Raw genomic sequence first — 23,918 nt, 5'->3', positions numbered from 1 at the left:
GAAAATGAAGAAACAAATTATTCTGCATTTAGAAAAAAAAATTATAAAAAAAATAATATAATTTATTTACACAGTTTTTCTAAGGAGATCAAATTTCAAAAAAAAAAAACAAACCAAAAAAGAAAATATTATAAAAATAAAAAAATCAGATTTCAAAAATTTCTTATTATAAATAAAAAAATATGCATAATTAGTAATGTTTTCAAGATATATTCAAATGGAACCAAATTAGGATTTAAATACCAAAAATCAGTTTTAAATTGTCACTTATCTTTTTGCATTGTAATATTGATTAATCAATAATTCTATAAACGGAATTCAATAAATTATAGATGCATCAAATTAATTACGAATTTAGAAGAAAATTATTTGACATTTTAAGTGCATTTGGAGATTATATGTAAAATTAATAATATAGATATTATTTTAATTCGCTTTGTAAGATCTCGATTACATGTTATATTTGATCGGATATTTTTGTACTTATCTATGGAATTCAATTATTTCTGAAAATTTTAATAAAATTCTTTGCAACTATTCAATTTTTTTCATAAATAATAAAATTCATCGCAGGATTTCAATTATTTTTAATATTTACAGGAATTGCTAAAAAAATGTAATTATTCCTAAAAATTTAATTTCAAATGCTGAAAAAAATCAATTATTTAAAAAAATGTTTTTTTGAAATTCTTTGGAAGAAATCAATTATTTACAAAAATATTAGTATTTTTCACAAGAATTCAATTACTTTCAAATATTTTAATAAAATTGTTCGAAAGAAATCAATTATTTTAAATACAATTTATTTTAATTTTTTTGAAATAATTCAATTATTCTTTTAGAATTTAATAAAATTCTTCCCAAAAATTCAATTATTTTTAAAAATAACAAATTTTGTCGTGGAAATTCAATTATTTTAAAAAATTCTAATAAAATCGTTTGCAAGAATTCAATTATTTTCCTAAATAATAAAATGTTTTTTTAGGAATTCAATTATTTTTGAAAATTTTAATAAAATTCTTAGCAACTATTCAATTATTTTCGTAAATAATAGAATTCTTCGCAGGATTACAATTATTTTTAATATTTACAGGAATGGCTCAAAAAATGCAATTGTTCTTAAAAATTTAATTTCTATTCCTCGAAAAAATAAAAAAAAAATATTTTTACATGCTTTGGAAGAATTCAATTATTTACAAAAATATTATAATTTTTCCAGGAATTCAATTATTTGCAAATATTTTAATAAAATTTTTCGAATGAAATCAATTATTTTAAATACAATTTGAATTAAATTTTGTAAATTAATTGAATTATTTTTTTACATTTTAATAAAATTCTTCCTAACAATTCAATTATTTTGAAAAATTATAAATTTCGTTTTGAAAATTCAATTATTTAAAAAAATTCTAATAAAATCGTTTTCATGAATTCAATTAATTTCCTAAATAATAAATGTTTTTACAAAAAAAAAAATGTTTTTCAAGAATTCAATTATTTTCAAAAAAAATTTAATAAAATACCACACATATATTCAAATATTGTCAAAACTTTTAATAAAATCGTTCACAATAATTCGATTATTTTCATAAACAATAAAATTCTTCTGAGGAAACAAGAATAATTAATTAGTAACATAGTTAATAAAATTGATTTTTTAATAATTATTAAAAGAAGATGTTTTTAGAAAAATATATCCAAACATAAAAAATGTCACTTTCAGAAAAATCACCAACATATAAAAATTATGGCATAATGATGAAAATTTTCAGTGACAATAAAGAGAAAAAAAATTGCAAAAAAAAGCAGAGAATATTTCAATATCTAGAAGAATCGAACTGTCGATATCGGTCGGCAGGCACCGATTGAATTATTTTTACTTGTCCTTCGAATCGACGCAAGACATGTTTGACGACAGTGAGTAAAGAGGAATGGAAAGAGAAAGAGAGAGGGGAAAATTGTATAACGAATAACGAAGAAAGAGAGAGAGAGAGAGAGAAAATATTCCTCTTTGGCTACTGCATACGCATTTATTATAATTCTCGAATTCCCCAAGCAAAGGGAGAAGGAACGTTAGGTCGTCGAATGTGCAACGCACTGAAACTTTCGAGGGGGGGGGGAGAGAAAATATATCGTTTTGAAACAAAAGCAGTTTTAAACTAAAGAATCGAGGACCGATGTGTATAGAGAGGGAAAAAGGGAGAATGAGAGTAAAAGGGAGAAGGAAAAAGAAATAGAGAGAATAAGAGAAAAGGAGAAAAAAAGAGAATGAGAGTAAAAGAGAGAGAGAGAGAGAATGAGAGAAAAAGAAAGAGAATGAGAGTAAAAGAGAGAGAGAGAGAGAATGAGAGTAAAAGAGAGAGAGAATGAGAGAAAAGGAGAGAGAAAAAGAAAGAGAATGAGAGTAAAAGAGAGAAAGAAAAGAGAGAGAGAGAAAGAAAGAGAATGAGAGTAAAAGAGAGAAAGAAAAAGAGAGAGAGAATGAGTGTAAAAGAGAGAAAGCGAGAGGGGGCCAGCGAAGACGAAACGTGGACACAGGGGGGTAACCTCAATTTTTGAGCATAACTCATGTGCGAGTGTAGCTCAACGCTTAAATCTTTTGCTCGAAAAATACACTCTCGAACTACTGTCGTGACAACGTGTCTCAGGGGGCAGTCATCGATTGGGTCCCGTGATTTCGATTACGGAGCGAAGATAGCATCGGGATAGCACAATTATTATTCAAAATAATTTTTTTTGTCAAGAGTTAGTAATTAACAACAATTATTTGTTTAAACAATTGATAAATTATTAAAATCATAAATTATCTTCATTTTGTACTTTAAAGATTTATTAGTTGTAAAGTTAGAAAAAAAACTGCAAGTTTCCAACTGCTCTGTGTTAAGAGTTAATAATTAACAACAATTATTTGTTATTTAATTAATTAATTATTAAAAAAAATTGACCGACTAATTTTTTCTCGTGTTTTATTTTTTAGAAAGTTGAAAAAAATTATTTCTGACATAAATATTTTTTTTTTTCAAGAAAAAATGTTTCTCACAAGCGGTGAAAAATTCCATCAGTTAGTATATAAGGACGGAGATTCCTATAGCTTTTGGTTGTTGTCGGGATGTCCCAGTCTCGCTTTGCGGACTGTGGACACAACCAGCAGAAACAAATTATACTACAAGTGGTTTTTGAACGAAGTAGTAGTTTTCTGCTTACACGCACAGGAATGTGTGTGTATTTGAACGCCATCCCGACAAAAATATGTACCTAATCCATTTGCCTTCTGCAGTTTAACTGCGATGTGCCTATGTCATTGATTTCATGTCAATGATATACCACGGAAGTATGAACTGACCAAGTATCATGCATCTGAGGAATGGATTGTTGTTTGAGGTACTTAAAAATATAGCTTTCTTCTTTATCCGAATGAAAGTTGTAGGCAGTTTTATGCGACAACTCGATCGCACTGCCAGTCCTGAGTTCGGCTCGGGATACGGGCGTGAATCCTTTCCTAGTGGTGGAGGGGGATTCTGACTTCCCCTCACGGGACGGAATCGATGATCGTCCGTCTCAGGATTTTTTTTTTTTATTTTTATTATTTTTTTTTTTTTATTATTGTTAGTGGTGGTGGTATTCCCGTTTGGCAAGGCCGAAAGGAATCGTTATTTCCTCCACTCCGCTTATATACACTAAAGAAACCAACGTCCATCCGCTGTCCACTGCAGATCTCTTTCCCAAATGCCTCGGCATACGGAACGTGGTAACGATCCACGAGCACGATGAGTTTCCTGTAATTGCCCTTTCTCAGAATCACTTTTATCCCTTTTTTTCCCTCCTCTTTTTTTCCTTTTCTCTCTCTCTCTCTCTCTCTCTCTCTCTCTCTCTCTCTCTCTCTCTCTCTCTCCAAAATGCGCCTCTTTCTCCATCACAATTCATTAAAAATCTTAAAAATCATTTCTCCAAATTTCGAAACTTCCTTTTTTTAATTTTGTACCGAAAAGCCCGAAGCTTTTCGGTACCAAATTAAAAAAAGTTTAAGTTTCGAAGAGAAGAACGAAAAAAAATGAGTTTTAATTTTTTAGATAAAAAAAAAAAAATTGTTCACGGATTTATGAGCATAAACAATTTTTTTTACGGAGGAAAAGAAGGGAGAAATTATGACAACTCTCAAAAGTGTGTCAATTCTGAATAATTGTCGTCGCTCTGCTTGGGTAAATTCATCATGACCATTAAAAGGCGTCGCGACGACAATATATCAAAAATTCCGCGAGTGAGGATTAATGCGCCTGTCTGTCGAATCGTAGGGAGAACTCTCGAACGTGCCGACAATGACCGAGATCGATCGATAACCCATTATAAAAGTTTAAATTGTTCTGGGATAACAAAAAGCACAAGATGCGCGTCTCTAGGAACATCTCGCGAGCGTCGTCACGAGAGATATCTGTACTCGTATTAACGGAAAACTGAATACACATATGCCTTTTTTTATTATTATAATTATTTTTTTACCATTTACTAAAAAGAATGGTTCTAATATATTTTTAGCGAAAACAAAAATTTTTCTTGATAGAATCAAAAATACAAAAGTGGATCAAATTGATAACAAAAATGAGGTTTAATTTATGATTTGATACATATTTTTTGGTATCAATTCTATTTGCAGGCTTCGCACTTATCTACTAAAACCTACTATTTACTACTTTTTATAGATTTCAGCCACTAAAAGTTACTTTCTCTGTTTTTTTTTCGAGAATTTCCACTATTTTAAATTCATTAATACTAAAAATCAAAAAACTATTGTCAAAAATTATAATCAAATTCTTTAACACGATTCAATTATTTTCAAACAATATTCGAAATTCAATTATTTTATTCAGTATCTAGTATTTTCATAAAATTTCGCAAAAGAATTCAATTATTTTTTTAAAAAATTGATAAAATTCAATTATTTTCATAAATAATAAAATTTTCACAAGAATTCAATTAATTTAGAATAGCATTTACAAAAAAATTTCGAAAAAAATCAATTATTTACCAAAATTGTTATACAATTCTTCAAAATAATTCAATTACTTTCACTAATAACAACATTTTTCATGGAAGTTCAAGTTTTTAAAAAAATATTTGATAAAATTCTAAGCAAGAATTTAATTATCTTCATAAATAATAAAACTCATCGAAAAATTTCAATTACTTTTAATACCATTTTTAATTAATTAATCGAATAATTTAATTTTATTTTCACAAATAAAGTTTTCCGCAAGAATTCAATTATATGAAATAAAATTTTCATAATATTTGTTATAATTCAAAAAAATTAATTATTTAAAACAATATGTTTATAAAATTCTTATGAAGAAATCAATTATTTTCAAAAATAACAAATTTTTTCACAGAAATTCAATTCTTTTTAAACATTCTAATAAAATCGTTCACAATAATTCAATTATTTTCCTAAATAGTAAAATGTTTTTTAGGAATTCAATTATTTTCAAAAAAAAAATTTAATAAAATGCCACATTCAATTATTGTCAAAAATTTTAATAGAATTCTTTATAAAATTTAATTATTTTTAAATACTTTTCGCAATTCAATGATTTTGAATATTTACTCTTTTCAGAAAATTTCCAAACAGAATTCAATTATTTAAAAATTTTTTTTTTTTTTAAATCTTCCTAAGAATACAATTCTTTTCATGAATAATACAAATTTCTCAGGAATTCAATTATTTAAATTAGAATTTGCATAAAATTAGTCGAAAAAAATCAATTATTAAAAAATTTTTATAAAATTTTTCGCAAGAATTAAATCATTTTTATAAGTATTAAAATTCTTTGATGAATAATAAAGTTCGTTGCAGGAATTCAATTTATTAGCAAGATGAGAAAAAAATAAATATTTTTGATAAAAATTAGAAAAAATTCAGGAAAATAAAAAATAGAAGGAAATTTTTGTCAGTTTTTTAAAGTGTCTAAAACGAGTTTTTTTGTTCGTCAAGTTTAATTTTTCGATAGCTACTGTTTTACTACTTTTTTTAGTTTTCAAGCTACTTGTTTAAAATTAATTATCGAATGTGATGTCTTTTTTTGATATTTTCAAGTTAACAGTGCTCTGCGGAAATAATCTTCAATTACGGCGGATAAATATTTTTGCCATTTGTGACAATATTAAATGGTATAAAAAATATACAGCATCCTTTAATTTTCTTTCATTTGTGAAGCATCGCGGCTAATGTCATGAAGAAGAAAATACATAAATACTTCACGCTGATGTTTCAATACCAGAACCTCGTACCATAATTCTTTCATGGTGGAAACAAGATCTTGATTCTTATCTTTCAGAAGTATTACTCCATGAATATAACTTGAGAAAATAAATGCAATGCGCGCCGAACATCTCTAAATTACTTTTCTTTCCAGGCACCAACGCTTTTACTTATGCAATATTATAATTGCAGTGTGTGTGTGTGTGTATTATTTTCTATTCTTTTAAATATAAAAGACGAGGGTGTTGCATTCCGCGATTATTTTGCAATCATATTTAAAGATTCTTTTGAGTTTATGCACTGAAAATCTTTGCAGTGTAAAAATAATATACGAACATTTTTTTCTTTAATGCGGTCTTTTTATCAACTTCTACAACTTTTTTTAGTTAATAAAAAAAACCATAACTATTGAAAATTAAGAATATATATTTTATATTATTTCAAAAATTTTACCCCAATTCTTCGACAGAATCAAAATTCTTTCCAGAAATTCAAATATTTCTTTGGAATTTTAATAAAATTCATCGCAATTGACAAATACTTTAAGAATTAAATATTAAATTTTTAATTACTGAATTTAAAGAAACTTTTATTTTAAGTTACATTAGATTTCAAAATATTAAATAATAGAGTACAACAAAGCAGAAAAAGAATTTATTTTTGTCATTAAACATCATCAACACGTAGGGAGATTATTGTCTACGATGATTGGCGTGAAAATCACGGAGGAATGCTAAATATGCAATTGAGACATTCATGATTGTTGTGTCTAAATTGTATATAGTTAGATTGAATAGTTGTATACATGAAGGTATATGTTTACTGCTATATTATATACTACTTCTATACACATCTTCACAGAATTTTTCGTATCTGCACATAAATTGAGAAATTTATATAAATTTCAAATGAGCGATTGGACACTTTTGTGTCCTGTCCGAAAATCTGGATTAAAAATCTAAATAAATCTGGGACTATATTAGCAGTAAATTTATCAGCAGCAAACATATCGTATCAGTAAACACACAACGCATCATCTAAATATTTCCCAAGTTGAACAATTTTAATTAAGAAAACTAATGAAAAAGAAAAAAAAATCTCAATCATGAGGAAAAAATGCAACGAGAGGAATATCAATGAAAGGATCTATAAACAATTGCAATAAATTGAAACTAATTATCAAGAAATGGCCTCAGCTTCTGTGTATACGACTGTTCCGTTACATAATCGGTCCGTATCGGGTTTCCATCTACGGCTAGACATCAGATTTAAGGGATAGCACACGAGGAATATAGCGAAACGAACCCAACGTTCCTTCTTTTTTTTTCATTCTCTTCCTCATTTTTTTTCTGTTTTTTTTTTTTATTATAACGGAAACGAAGCGATTCACAGAACTCGTCGAAATAGATGCCTCCATTATGCAATCGTGTGTGTGCAGTAAGATGTTAATTTTGTTTGTGAAAAGTTGCGGAATAACTCATTCGATTAAGATGGTCCGATCGACGCATATAAAATCTGAATTTATTGCCCCGATCCTTAAGGTATGTTCATACTCAATGAGAATCAAAAGGAGAGAAAGAATTTGTTCACCTGAACAGAGGAATATATAGAGATAGGATTGCATCAATCGTCTTTCTAGGAATACAATCTTAAAAAAATAGAGAAGGAAAATTTATTTTTTTTTGTAAAAAAATGAAAATTTAGAAAGAGGAACTTTTTTCAAAACTAATTACAACTTTCGCGGGTGTTTAGATGCAGCAGTATTAGTGTTTGACTTCAGCAATCATGGTTTTTTGAGAGAAGTTGTATTTGCATGAATATAAAATTATATTTGCTACAATTTTCGTGGATGTTTAGATGCAGCATCTGTACCGAATATGCCAGGATTTAGCACTGCAACAGTAGCGATTTTTATTCAGTTGCTGCATTTCCATAAACGAAACATTTCCATATAGTTGTGCTATAATTTTTACGGATGATTAAATGTAGCATTCCTAGTGGTATTAAGATTTATCAACCGATAGAGATTTATGAGACATTTGGAGCAATACAATACTGTTTGTAGTTGTGCTACAGCAAAAAAACTCTGCTACAATTTTTATAGTTGTTCATGCACAGCATCCATATAAGTGTCAACCTCTAACTTCTGCAGATATCTTTACGATATTGCATTTACATAAACATTTAATTTGTAATTCATTCACTTCAATTTTTGTGGATGTCAAGATGCAGCATCCCTATTGGAATTAAAATTCAGGATCCGTTAGATTTTGGGAGATGTTGCTTTAATTTTTTACGGATGTTTAGATGCAGCATTAGCATACAACTATTGGTACAGATATGGCAATTTTTTTAGAAGAAGAAGAAGAAGGAGCAGAAGAAAAAGAAGAAGGAGAAGAAGAAGAATTAGTAGGTGCAGCATTTTTGTAGATATTTGAGCAGCGTAACTATCTTTTCGGAAATAAAAATGTAACATCTTCCTGAACCTAAAGACGCAACAATACTCCATTAAGCAGTTTTTTTCTCAAGAAACTTGGAAGAGAGTCAATGTCCATCAGACATAGTTGAAACTACTTTCAACTATTATCTGACGGACCAGAGTAAATACCTTCATAATCGTAAAACAGAAGAAACGAACTGTCAACTTGTATTTAGAGAAAATCCTAGTGTTTTACGAGCATTCGAGAATACTATTTTTCTATATATGTGTCAAGAAAGAAGAAAATCTCTTTCTCTCTTTTTGAACTTGATTCAAGAAAAGGAAGAGACTCTGAAAAAAAGAGGGGATAGAAAGAGAAGAAGAAGAAGAAAAGAGAGGGGGGGATTGGATGAAGAGAAGCAACGAGTTATACGGCTGAGTGTAAGTACGACATGGGCGCTACAAATGGGCGGACCGAGCCCGTGATGCCCTCGGGTCACGAAGAGGAGATGCACGGCCCTGCCAAGGCTTCACAGGACTCAAGAGCGACAAGGACGAGTTGAGGAGGAGAAACACAACACGAGAGACAGGTGAGGGTGAGAAAGAGGCGCGGCGCGGAACTCAAATGTGAGGTGGGGCCCGGGGAATAAGGGGCCCTAGCAGGAGCAAAGTTCAGAAAGAACTTCCCTCCCCCCCATATTATTTTTGAGGTGGGGAAAAGGAGAGCTATCAAGGCGAACCAGTTACACTGGATTATACTAAGCGATCGAACTTCTCTTTTGCTCTAGCTTCTATAGCAAAAGAGGAGTATTTCTTTATTGCACGATGAATACACCTGTTAATTTTTTTTTCATTCGCTTAATTGTTCAATATCAGCGCGAGAAATTACGGAATATGTTTGTGAATTAATTATGCAAAATGGATTTAGAATATAAAATCGAATCAACTCGAAATTAGTAAACGATTCAAATGAATTGTTTAATACTCATTTCGATTTTTAAGATTTGTTACTTTATGGTAATGATTAGGATTCTATTCTTTATGGTTTTATCTTGAATGGTTTTATCTTTATCTTCTATCTTTACCTTCCTTCTTTATCTTCCATGTTCTATCTAATCTCAGTATTCTTGTAAGCAAAATATTACTTTAGATGTGTGGCAATTTTTATGGATCTTCAACTGCAGCAGCTGTGTAATGGTTCTAGGATTGTTTCCGTAGAGATTTTTAAGATCTAGTATTTCTATAAACAAAATATTACTATGTTTGTGCTGTAAATTTTCTAAACTACCCAATAGAGCATCAATAGTAGTATTTAGATTTAACTGTAGGGATTTTTGAGATTTATAGTAAGAATTTTTTAATATCGTTATAGCAAAATAATACTTTAGACTCCCTGCAATTGTTATGGCTGTTCAGACACAGCAGCATCAGTAGAGATTTTTGAAAAGTTGCATTTGCATAAACGTAAATTTATACCCCATTTGCTACAATTTTTGTGAATGATAAGATACAGCATCTATATTGAAGCTAAAATTCAGCATCCGTACAGTATTTGGGAGATGTTGCTTTAACTTTTTAAGGATATGTTTAGATGCAGCATTAGCATACAACTATTAGTATACAGTATGACAATTCTTTTAGAAGAATAACAAGAAGTGCAACTTTAGCATTAACAGACTTTACTGTACCTGAATTGAACCCAAATGAACATTTCGATCGATTATTAAAATTTCAGCCTCCACCAACTTTTTCTATTTCTACAAAAATACTATATTTTTGTAGTTGACTACAGTAGTATCATATAGTTCACTACCATGCAGGTCTACAAGGATATTTATATTCCTATGGTCCATAAGATACAGTGTTATTGTTACATTGAATGGAAAATTCTTATTCTGAATTTATCCTCTCAAAACAACATTATTCAAAGTGCACTGCACAAAGAAGCATTTTACTATACAATTTACATTCTGTTACATTATTACATTATACATTTACAGTGAAACCTCTCAAAAATGCAACTCAATTTTTCATCAAATTTATTACAATGAACATGTTTTGCAAAACAATAATTAAATTTTCCTCTATAGAAATATTATAAGGAACTAACAAACATTTACCATTGATTTCACAAATGGTGCATTCATTATTGCATTCGTTAGCAGGATGTAATTTTAGACAATAATATGAATGCACCAAAATTTGTAAAATCAGGTTCTACTGCATTTGCGCATTTAGTTAAACAGTATACTAATTTCTTTTTTAGTTTGAAATATTAATATTATTAAATATTAATATTATTAAATATTAATATTTAAAAAAAAAATTCGAAGCTTCTATTCGAAATGAAACAGTGAAAAGTAGAAAAGTAGAAAAAAATTTTACTCTACCGGAACAATTTTATATTATACTACTTTTTTGGAGAATGACGCGACACTTTGTCGAATATATATAGTAAAAGGAAGAAAATATCAGTTCCTTCACTATCTTTCCATACACGTTCGTCATAATAGACAAAGTGAGAATTTTGACCTCTGTATCTTTATATACGTAGGTATACTTGGCTGTTTTTATAGGTAGCACGTGATCTTCGCTTCAATGGAGGGAAAAAGCAAGTTTAGCACTTTCGTTAGTGACTTATCAGCAGTGGTAACTTAATATAACTGAAGCTTTACCGAGTTATTATAATTGGTACTTCCTTTCAGTGTAGATTACTTTTTTTTCCTTTGTATTCTTAACAAGCATTTTTTCTTTCTCTTAAAAAAAGTGCCGATCGTGAAGAATTTATCATTTTAATTATAGATTTATTTCTTTTATTCAATTCACTTCTTTTTCTATAATAAGAAGTACAAACATTTTGTTTTTAGAAAAATAAATGTTATCATACTCTCTCATTAAAAAAAAATGTACTTTACTTTTTTGGAAAAAAATTTCCTTTCGTGAAATCCAACAGTTTATGTACTTCTATTATATGATGCATAACAATTATTTTGTTATTCAAAAAATAAAATTCCTTTTTAAAAAATATTATGGAGTTAGTGAATAATTTTTCAGAAAGAAAAGTATTTTTTTGGAGAACATGTATGCGCATATCGTGTGTATATTAGAAGGAATTAACATATTATTATATATGTTAATTCCTTGTGATTTAATACTATAAAGTAAATTTTCTAATTACCTTAATGGGAAATTAATTTTCTCCAAAGTTACTTAGGACTTAGAGAAATACATTCTCATCTCTTCAGCTCTTGTCCTTATTTCCGAGATCAATATTACGATTAATGGTTTCTAAAAGCGCTCTTCCTTAAATTAGTTTGACTTTTTGGAATTCGTCCAAGTTTCTGATTTTCCCGGGGAAACAATTTCAAATTTATGTTATATACTTTACTTCTTCTTCATTTTCTAATTGTTAACTGTTAATACATTTAATATATGTATCATAAAAATTTATTTAACAATTAAAATCCTTATTTTTATTAGCATTATTTTTATATTCTTTTTTCTTTGCTTTTTTTATACTAAGTACTTTATTTTACAGTCTCCGCATTTGATATTCATTAATTCCTATGCGACAATGAGAGAGCAATTTCAGAGGTCATTTTCCCGCAAGTAAAGTTGTCTCGCCGACAATGTTCTGCAATGTTATTAGCCGATTTGGAGCATCTTCATTTTCCTCTTCTTGCGCGAAATTATATCGGGAGTAAGTTGTGTGCATGCGAGAACACAGTGAATTTCCACTATTCCGAGAGTGAATGAGTGAGGGAGAGAGAGAGAGAGAGTGAGAGAGTTACACGTCTTGATAAAAGCCAATTTAGTCTTGAGACACAAGAGTGGTCTGAGACGTGATTTCTACCACCACCAAAATGTAGGTAGAGAATAGCTCTTTTCGCGTACACTCGCCAAGATCTCATTGATCCTTTATGCCAGAGAGAAATCTCTGCTTGGTACAGAGCACTGAGAGAGAAAAGGAGACTAAGAGAGAGAGAGAGAGACTGCAATTACACTTTGGGCTCGTAGAGTGTGACATTGCACACCTCGTGAAAGTTACGATCCGACGCTGCATAATCCACACACAAATTTCGAAAACAAACTCTCACACAAATACACACAGGAATAAAATATGCAAAATTCAGGAGAGGATTTTTTTTTCGAGAATTTAACCACATTTGCGTATTTTTTTCAAATTAAAAAAATTCTATTTTAAAGAAATTTATGTTTAAAAAATTTTTAATTTGGTACTTAAGGGATATTTTGCGTCGCTATCGCTAAACACGAATATGAATAAGTCAGATTTTAAAGATTTTGAATTTTTTATCCAATATGGCCGTCAAAAATTTTGAAAAATTTTATGCTAATGGATTTTAACGGAATTTGAATTCCGAGAGTTTTTTTTGTCTCTGATTACGAATTTGAAGTCAGATATATATATATATATATACAAAATTTTGAAGATTTTTTTACCCAATTTGGCAGCCAAGAATTTAAAAAAATTTAAAAACCCGATAAATTTTAGCATTTACTAGACCAAATCCCACCCAGGGTGGGGGTCAGTCAATATTATGTATGTATTGCGAAGAATTTTATAAAAAGGTTTCAAACAATTGATTTTTTTCGAAAAAAATTTACGCAAATTCTGTTTTCTAATAATTGAATTCTTGTGAAATTTTCATTAATTTAGAAAATAATCGAATATTTGTGTAGAACATTGTCAAAATTGTTTTTAAATAATTGAATTCTTTCAGGAAATTTTATTAAAAATAATAGATATACAAATTATTGAATTAAGAAAATTTTTTGAAAATAATTGAAATTTTGCAAAGAATTTTATTTATTTATTTATTTATTTAGGTCTATTTATTTATTTAAATTTATTTATTAAAATTTTTGATAAGAATTTAGTGTCTGCGTTGCATTTTATGAAATTTTTTTTAAATTAATTGAATTTTTGCGAACGATTTTATTTGAATTTCTTAAAATAATTGAATTTCCAAGAAGAAATTTATTACTTTTAAAAATATTTGATTTTTTGTGATGAATATTGTTATTTAAGAAAATAAAATTGGATTTTGCAAAGAATTTTATTTAAATGCCTAAAAATCATTGAATTTCGAGAATAATTTTGTTATTTATCGAGAGAATTGAATTCTTTGGTAGAATTTAATTATGTAAATAATTGAATTCTTGGGAAGAATTTTATTAAAATCTAAAAGAATAATTGAATTATTTCAAAAAAATTTAATTAAAATTGTATTTAAAATAATTGATTTCTTTCGAACAATTTTATTAAAATATTTGAAAAGAATTGAATTTATATGAAAAATTCTAATATTTTTGAAAATAATTGAATTCTTCCAAAGAATTTCAAAAAAACATTTTTTTAAATAATTGATTCTCGAGCAATTCCTGTAAAATTGTATTAAAAAAAATTTACGAAAATAATTGAATAGTTGATAAGAATTTTATTAAAATGCCTCAAAATAATTGAATTTTCGGGAATAATTTTGTTATTTATTGACATAATTGAATACTTTCGAAGAATTATTTACATAAATAACTGAATTCTTGGAAAGAATTTTATTAAAATATAAAAGAATAATTGAATTTTTTCAAAAAAATTTAATTCAAACCGTATTCTAATATTTTTGTAAATAATTGAATTCTTCCAAAAAATTTAAAAAAACATTTTTTTTAAATAATTGATTTTCTCGAGGAATTGAAATTAAATTTTTAAGAATAATTACATTTTTTAGCAATTTCTGTAAATTTTTATTAAAAATAATTGAATTTTCGGGAATAATTTTGTTATTATTGAAAATAATTGAGTTCTTGGGAAAAATTTTATTATTTTTGAAAATAATTGAATTTTTTATAAAAATTTTATAAAAATTGTTTTCAATAATTATTTTTTTTCAAAACATAATAAATATTAAGAAAATTTTATTTTAAATAATTGAATTTTTGTGGAAAATTTTATTTGTCATAATTGAATTTTTCGATTAATTAATTTAAAATAGTATTAAAAATAATTAAAATTCATCGACGAGTTTTATTAATAATGAAAATAATTGAATTCTTGCTTAGAATTTTATTAAAAATTTTTTTAAATAATTAAATTTCCAAGAAAAATATTATTAGTGATAGCAATTAAATTATTGTGAAGAATTGTATAAAAACTTTGTTAAATAATTGATTTTTTCGAAATTTTTTTTTTTTTTTTGAAATTGCTATTCTAAATTAATTGAATTCCTGTGGAAATTTTACTATTTATGAAAATAATTGAATTTTGAATGAATTTTATTAATTTCTTTTTTTTATATAATTGAATTCTTTTGCGAAATTTTATGAAAGTAGTAGATATTGGAAATAATTGAATTTCGAACATTTTTTGTAAATAATTGAATTCTTTTGAGAAATTTTATGAAAATACTAGATATTTAAAATAATTTAATTTCAAATATTTTTTGAAAATAATTGAATCATTTAAACGAATTTGATTATAATTTTTGAATATTGTTTTTTGATTTCTAGTATTAGCGAATTTAAAGTAGTGGAAATTCTCGAAAAAAACAGAAATAGTAGCTTTTAGTGGCTGAAATCTAAAAAAAAAGTAGCCAAATAGTAGCATAACGTAAAAAAAGTAGTAATTAGTAGGTTTTGGTAAATGAGTGCGAAGTCTGCATTTACTAAATCTTTAAATTCATAAAATATCAAACTCATTGCAATGTTAGATTCGGTAGTTAGATTTTGAAAATCCGACTCTTTATTCGTAATCAGTGACCCAAAAAACCCCAAGTAACGAGTTTTAAGCGAATTCAAATATTTAATAATATTTTTAAATTTGTTATCCGCCATATTGGATCCGACATTTTGAATTTTAAAAATCCGACTTCAGATTCGTAATCAGCGACCCCAAAAACCCCCGAGTAACAAGTTTCAAGTGATTTAATTGATGTAAAGGTCTTATACACATTTTTGGCCCAGTTTATAATATTTTAGCTCCACACGGAAGGGGTTAATGATCCTCTAAGAAAAAATAGAGAGTATTTTCACTCCGCCGAGAGGGAAATTCTATACGCGCAGAGAGAAGAGTAAAATGTATATAATATATATAGCGTGAAACCTCTCTTTGTCAAGCTTTAGATTTCAATTTCAGACCGATATAAAGTTCTATTTTCTGTGACAAGTGATGCAACAGATGTTATATAATTTGCGATTCCGCGTGAAATCGTATGTATCGACACGTTTGAAACTTGACTTTCCAACATGTATACACATTTATATATATATATATATATATACATAGATAGAACTCTCGTTTCAGGAAAAGTTAGGGTTCGTTCGTTCATTCGCATAAATTTCCGTGGGACTATGTTCGCTCTGGCGTAAATTCTCTTGAATCGAAAGAGAGCAAAAAGAAGAAGAAAGACGGCAGAAGTAAATTCAGTGTCAGGCATAGGTTATCTAAGATTGATCGCTCGTTTTATTCAACGCTCTTTGCGTTTGGTTCCGTGGTCAGGATTTCCGCTGAGGGCGTTGATTTTCAATTTGCTTGAAAACCGGAGAGAGAGAGGAAAAGAGAGAGAGAAACCGGAAATCCCCTTTTGCTAAGAGTAACGCTAAGACAAGAACTTCCCCTCTTACCATCCCTACTTTCAAATAATGGACTAATTCAACTTTATATCAAAGTTCGAGATACTTTTGGTTGTGGTTCTTGCCATTAAATACGCTATATATATATTGAGAGAAACACAGAGAGAGAAAGAGAATGAGAAACTTTTAAAACTGTAATCCTCTCAGCATCTGTGGTTTATATTTCGACTATTTACATAGTTTCAGCATCTTTATTGCCCTTGTTACTTAATAATTGTAAAAGTATTACAATTTTTTGAATTCTTCTTTCACTTATTGTAGTAAATTTTTCTCTTTTGTATACTTTTGCTGCTATTTTAAGATTGCAGTTTCAGCAATTGGAAAAAATAACTATAGTTGTGACAAAAATTTAATTTTGTTTTTCCCTGCCTTCCCTGATTTACAGAAAAAATTTTCACTTTTTCCCCAACCCTAAAGAAAATTCTGATTCACTCTAAAAATTATTAGATACCCAAAAAATATTCTATTACATTTATTTACGAATTTCCTTAATTGTAAAATTATTCAAAAACACCAAGAAGCTAATTTTTAAATAAATATTTAATCATTAAGTAAGATTTTCAAAATTTCTAATTCAAACCTTTTGAAATTTATTAACTTATAAGGACAGTAAAACGTTGAGTTGTTAAAATAACACCTGAATGAATTAAAATAATCTGCAACAGTTTAATCCCTCTAGGATTAAATTAACACCAAAAAGAATTAAAATAATCTATTTTGGTGTTATTTTTAACTATGAATGAAATTTTACTTTAAATAAAACACAAAAGTCAACGATTTGTAAAAATTTAACTCTTTGTAATTAATAAAATTCTTCTCTGACATTCAATTATTTTACAAAATTTTAATCAAATTCTTGTCAAAATTTCAATTATATTTTCAAAAGTTTTCTAAAATTCAATAATTATCAATATCTACTTTTTCAATAAAATTTTCAAAAAGAATTCCATTGTTAAAAAAAATTTCAATAAAATTCTACGCAAACATTCAATTATTTTTAGAAATAATAAAAATTTTTACAGGAATTCAATTCTTTACAAATTTTTTTTATAAATTTCTTCGCAATAATTCAATTATTTTCATAAATAATAACTTTTTTACAGAGATTCAATTATTTTTATAAATAATATAATTCTTTTAGGAATTCAATTATTTTCATAAATAATAAAACTCATTGCAGAATTTCAATTATTTTTAATGCAATTTTAATCAAATTCCTCGAAAAATGAAATTATTCTTAAAAATTTTATTAAAACTCGTCCAAAGAATTTAATGATTTAAAAAAATTGTTGATAACATTCTTTATGAGAATTTAATTTTAAGAAACATGAAATTAATAAATTACTTATTTTTGTATTTAAAATTTTAAATAATTGAATTCTCGTAGGAATTTACTAATAAAAAAGGGTTTTAAAAATGAATTTCAGTTAAAATTTTAAATTATAATTAAATATAAAAAGCATTATAACGTGGATGTTTAGAAATAATTAAATTTTGAAAAAGTTTCAAATTAAAATCATTGAAATTTTTAATTTTTCATATTAATGAAGAATGTAGAATTAATTCTTTTTAAAAGTTTAATATAGGATTTTTATTGAAATTATTTCAAGTTTTGTATTTTTCAATATATATTTAATTGCAGAATTTCCGAATAATTGAAATTTTGTAAAATTGAATTGTAAACGAATGAATTTGAAAATTCTCGAAGAATTTTGGTTAAAGTTATTAAAAATAATGGGATTATTGAAGAATTTTAGTTAAAAACACTAGAAAAAAATTTAATTTTAGAGAAGTTACAAATTATTGCAGAAATTCAATTATTTTCAAGAGTAATAAAATTCTTCTTAAGGATTTAATTATTTTTACTAATAATAAAACTCATCGTAGCGTTTCAATTATTTTTCATACAATTATAATTGAATTCTTTGAAAAAAAGTAATTATGTTCATGCAAGTTTTAATAAAATTCGACAAAAGAATTTAATTATTTAAAAATTTGTTACTAAAATTCTTTATGAGAATTGAATTTTGAGAAACATTCAATTATTCAATAAATTATTTACTTTTGCATTTCGATAATTAAATTCTTGTAGAATTTTCTAATAAAAATTGATTTTCATTTCATAAAAATGAATTTCAGTTAAAATTTTAGATTATAATTGAATATTAAAAGCAATATAGCGTGAATTTTTAGAAATAATTGAATTTTGAAATTAATTTCTTTTGAAAAAGTTTAATTGAATTTTCTTTTATGTATTATTTGAAGTTTTTATTTTCCAATATGCATTCAATTAAAGAATTTAGGAATAATTGCAATTTCGTGAAATTGAATATTGTAAACAAATGGATTTGAAAATTGCCAAAGAACTTTTTCGAAAATTATTAAAAATAATAGATATAAAGTAAAATTGTAGTTAAAATTTTTTGAAAATAATAATTAAATTGAAATAATGAAATTAATTTTGAAGAAGTATAATATTCTTATAATATAAAATAATGATTTTATTACTTGGTCATCTTTAATTATTATAAAACATGAAGAAATCGAATACTCGGAGTTATCGATATCTTCATGTTTTATAGTTATAAAAAAATTTAATGAACTAAAATTTCATTCATTGTAAAAAATAACACTAAAATTGATTATTTTAATTTTTTTTTTGGTGTTAATTTAATCTGCAATACTTTTTAATACCTCACGATTTACTGTGAGAATATTATTATAAAACATAAAGATATTGATCACTCAACTTCATCAAAATTATTTTCATCATTTTTAATTCAATTATTATTTTCTAGAATTTTAAATTATTTTTTATGAAAATAATAATTGAATTCATGTGAAATTTTTATTATTTATGAAAATAATTAAATGTTTGCATAAAATTTTTTTTAAATAACTTTGGGGAAGAATTTTGTTATTTATAAAGATAATTGGGATTTTGACAAAAATTTTTTTCAAATTTTGAACATAATTTGAATTTTATAAGAAGAATTTTATTAGTTTTGAAAATAATTGAATTTCTCCAATTATTTGTAATTTCTCCAAAATTGAATTTTTTCAAGTGTTTTTAACAAAAATTTGAATTAGAAAATTTTTAAATTCTATTATTTTTAAAATTGCTAATTTTATTTAGAAAAGTGGGTAAGAAGTTAGCAGCGCGCAAATTGTTGCTAGTAGTATATATAATTAGTGGATATTTTTCAACATATTTAGTATAAATTAGTAGACTTTTTAAGTCTTCTATTGTAATAATTATAAACTAATAATTTTCAAGTACCGATGCTTATATAATGCAACAAAAAAAAATGGTATATACCCAACACTCGAGAGAAGAAATAAACGTGAAGAGTCACTGTGATCATTATTCATTTATAACGAAAAAGAAGAAGATAAAAAAAAATGTTGTTGGAGGGGGATATCGATTCAAGTCGACTCTCAAGAACAAATTATATACTATTCAAAGCAAAAGCAGTAGTATATACACTTACATAAATAGATAGATATCGTTGAGGATCATATGTATATGTATGTATGTATAAATGACCGCATCTCTATACAGACACTTGACCTAGAGGAAAAATTCTCTCCCCCAGCATCCTTCACTTTCTTGTTTGACTTGTCTCTTCTCTCGTGATGCTTTACGATACTAATGTCCAGCTAACATTAAAAGATTATATTCTTAGCCCATCTTTTACTTGAAATGTTTATTGTGAGACCAGGAGAGATCGGATTATGATACTGTTACTTGTCACCTGCTCTGAATGTGTATTTTTTCCTCCTGTTTTCTTTTTTTCACTTCCCTTCTTTTCTACTGTCTCTTTTTACTGTCTTTTCTTTTTTTTACTTTCTTTATTCCTTCACTTTATTTAATGATTCATTTTTGATTGAAAATTCTTTTTAAAATTCTCCTTTCCCTTATTACCATTATTTCTTAAAACGAGATTTTAAATATCATTTTTTATAGTGAAGAAATTAATTCCAAAACTAAAAAAACTGGAAATGATAGAAATATAGAAAAGGAAAATAAGTTAATAATTGAAAGTCGTTTATATGAATTGTCAAAGTTTCTAAATTTGATTATAAATTAGAATTATGATTTTATGAATATTGAAATATCTTGAGATTCAATATGGAGGTGCTAATCTCCACCTGCGAACGTCAAGGTCACCGCCAGATGTCAGTTCAACTGATAAAAGCAGATTCCTCGCCACCTAGTGGCGACCTTGACGTTCTCAGGTGGAGAAATTAAACCATCATTTTCCTTTTCAATTTTTATAATTAAAAAAAATTGTTGAAAAATTAATTAAAACTGTGAATAAAATATTATTGTTCAATTTTGTCCTTTTTCTGGAAAATTTGTCAAAAACTTAATAGGAATGCACTAATCGGTCCAATATTTGATTCGACATGATCATTTTTTTTTTTTTTTGTTTTTTTTCTCGAGGGGGTTAAATGCCTATTTGAAAAGTTTCTTTTTTTTCGTTTCCTTTTTGTTATAAAAGGGCCCCTCATCATGTTCTTCAACAAGACAGATGGTTTGAAAATTTTTGCATCATCATTCCGTTTTCTTCTTTCAGAAGACAGCAAATGAGAATTAAATGGTTTGTTATAAAGAATGTTAACGTGCCTCAGACAATTCATTGTTTGTCTTCAATGTTCGTTGTTTGAATTCAACGAAATCAATTCGTCATATATATAATTTTTTTTCTTCTTCTTTTTCTCAATATACAATTGTGATTTTTATAAATTTAAATCACTTTTCCGTTATTTTAAACTAATTAAAGAACATTCGACTAATGGATTTTAATGAATTTGTAATTAACAAGATTTCAGATATGATTATTTTGGAAAGAAAATTATTTTTATAAAGAAAGATAAATTTAATATTGAGGAAAAATGTCATTAGTTACTTGATAAATGTCAATTTGTAAATTGTAACATCAATAATTCTTGAATCTTATGAAAAAGATTCAGTTCTTAATGAAATTCGTCTTATTTTTATGTCACAATCGATACTGTTTCTTGTATTACGGCAAATTGTGTCTATAATTTTAGTTTTATATTTTAAAATAATTTTTTGATAATAATTTTTTTTTTAACTAACTTTTAAATAATCAAATAAATTCACAATAAATTAAAATCAATTAAGAGAAATAATTTAATAATAATTAAGATAAATTATAAAAATAATTTTTTTTACCTCTAAATAAAATATTCTATGAAAATATATACACGTGTCTATGTGTACGTAAATCTTAATCTACAATAATATAATATAAATATATATATATATATATATATATCTCTCAAAGTGCACTTTGAAAATGTAGTTTAATTACTCTCTTAAAATTTTATGAACGCTTAAAGAGAAGATGAAAATTCAGTGTGTTTGGTATGCAAATGAAAGTTGTAATATTTTTATAGCTCACACTATAAAGTCGGATATAGAATAATAAAATCATTAAATACAATTATGTAAACGATGAAAATAATTAAAACTCGGAATAGTATATACTATATATAGTGCGAATATTTGAATATTTATCATTTCGTGTGAATGAATCTGCGAGGACATTTTGGATTATATTATTAAAGTTGAGAAAAAAATGTGGTATTCGTATTCGAGAAAGACACTTTGGATGCTGCATCTCGAGACAATAATTTCAAATTGAAACTCTTCAGATTTTTAAATCATTTTCTTCTTTTGATTTTTCATTCGTTTTCATTATTTGGTTTAATATCATTAAAAATAATAAATCAATCAATATAATATTAATATTGTAATAATAACAGTTTTTTAATAATAATATTTGATATCAAAATATTAAAAATCAAATACTATATGGAATGATTAAATAATAAAACAATTCTCTTAATATTAATTAAAATATAAATTATTAATTCAACTTTTGCATAGCTGCTTGGTTAATTAAATACATTGAAATAATAAACCGAAACATATTTCACAGAAGTCAATATTAAGTTTGTAAAATAGTTTTCAAAAAAAGAAACATATTTAATTATTAACAACCTACAGTACATTAATGTTTGCAGTAACAAAATTTGTCGATAATGAGAAAATCGGTTGATTAAAATTGTTAATGTTGACTTTAATAATAAATTATTTAGTAGCATGTATATATAGGTAATAGTGAAATTATTAGAAGTGAATATTATAATATTATATCGACTAAATAATATGAAATATAAAAATAAAAAATGGGGCGCATTATGAATTATATGTCGAATACAGTAGCGCACAATTAGAAATCAATTGAAACGTTGATTTTAATTCCAGGAGAGCAGGTATGTTAATAATGTGAAAGGTCACAAGTCTAGACTCGAATGGAAGCATTTAATAAATATAGAACTTATTACATGTAATGAAAATAAATTATAGTGACAGGATGTCTCACGGTGGATATTTTTAATGTTTATACAGCTTTATATTGACAGCCAATGTATAGTTGGGTAGAAAAAGGTTTTTTTTTTTAGAATTATCGATAATTTTATTAAATGCATAATTTAGGTGGTCAGCTTTTAATTTAATCTGCTAATAATAAATCCATTATGAAATAATAATTATTTTTTTATTATCACGCTCTTATATATTTGGATCTATAATTTTTTACTCTCCTCTTTTTGAATGTGAATTAATTATTATTTTTCTTGATGTTATTATTATTATTCTGATAATTTAATCGATTATTGTCAATAATCGCATTAGGAGTATTATTATTAAATTGTTTCTTTTATTTTTGTTTTCTCTAAAATTAGTTATTTTCTTAAATTGTTTGATATATCAAACAGTTTCAATTTTGAAACTTTTTCTATTTTGTAGTTATAACTAAAAAATGGAAAAAGTTTAATTACAATTGAAATTAAATTAAATTAAAAGAAATTAAATTAATAATAATTAATAATAATTAATAATAATTAATAATAATAATAAATTAAGATTAATTAAATTAAAAAAAGAAAATTTCTAATTATAAGAATAAGTGAAAATGTTTCCTCTTGTTTAGGAGAAATATTGAAATAAATGCTTCGATGAGTTTTCCATGAAGAAGTAGAAGAAGAAGAAGAAGGAGAGCATTAATTTTGCATAAGGCGCATCTTCTTATTCTCAAGAAATTGAAAGCAAAGATATATGTCTTCTTCATTCTAATATTGTCGAATGTTGCCCGCTGGAGATAAAACCGGTAGCTGTTATTCGTTGCATTGGCTTTGTCCAAAATACAATGGCAGGGTAAAAAGAAATAATAATAATAAAGGATACGAAAGGAAGGATTCTCTATCGAAAAGGGAAAAGAGCAGATAAAGAGAAGACAAAGATAAACCTGACCGACTACTTCAAGATACGTTTCTTCAATTCCACATTTGTATATATATATGTATTCCTTCTTCTCTGATATAAAATAGAAAGAAAACGAGAATGATCCACTAACTTCTTCGAATCTCATCTCATGTGTGTCTCTTTTAGTTCCTGTCACGGTAGTATTGCAAAATTTTTGACAATAATAGCAATGACAAAATCGAGAGGCCTTTGAGATTGGAAATAAATCAGATTCGAATGGGAAATTTAAGTCGAAT

Source organism: Leptopilina heterotoma, unplaced genomic scaffold (genome assembly GCF_015476425.1).
Source record: "Leptopilina heterotoma isolate Lh14 unplaced genomic scaffold, ASM1547642v1 Lhet_54, whole genome shotgun sequence".
NCBI lineage: Eukaryota > Metazoa > Arthropoda > Insecta > Hymenoptera > Figitidae > Leptopilina > Leptopilina heterotoma.
The sequence above is the reverse complement of the archived record's forward strand: the minus strand, read 5'-3'. Positions refer to the sequence as shown.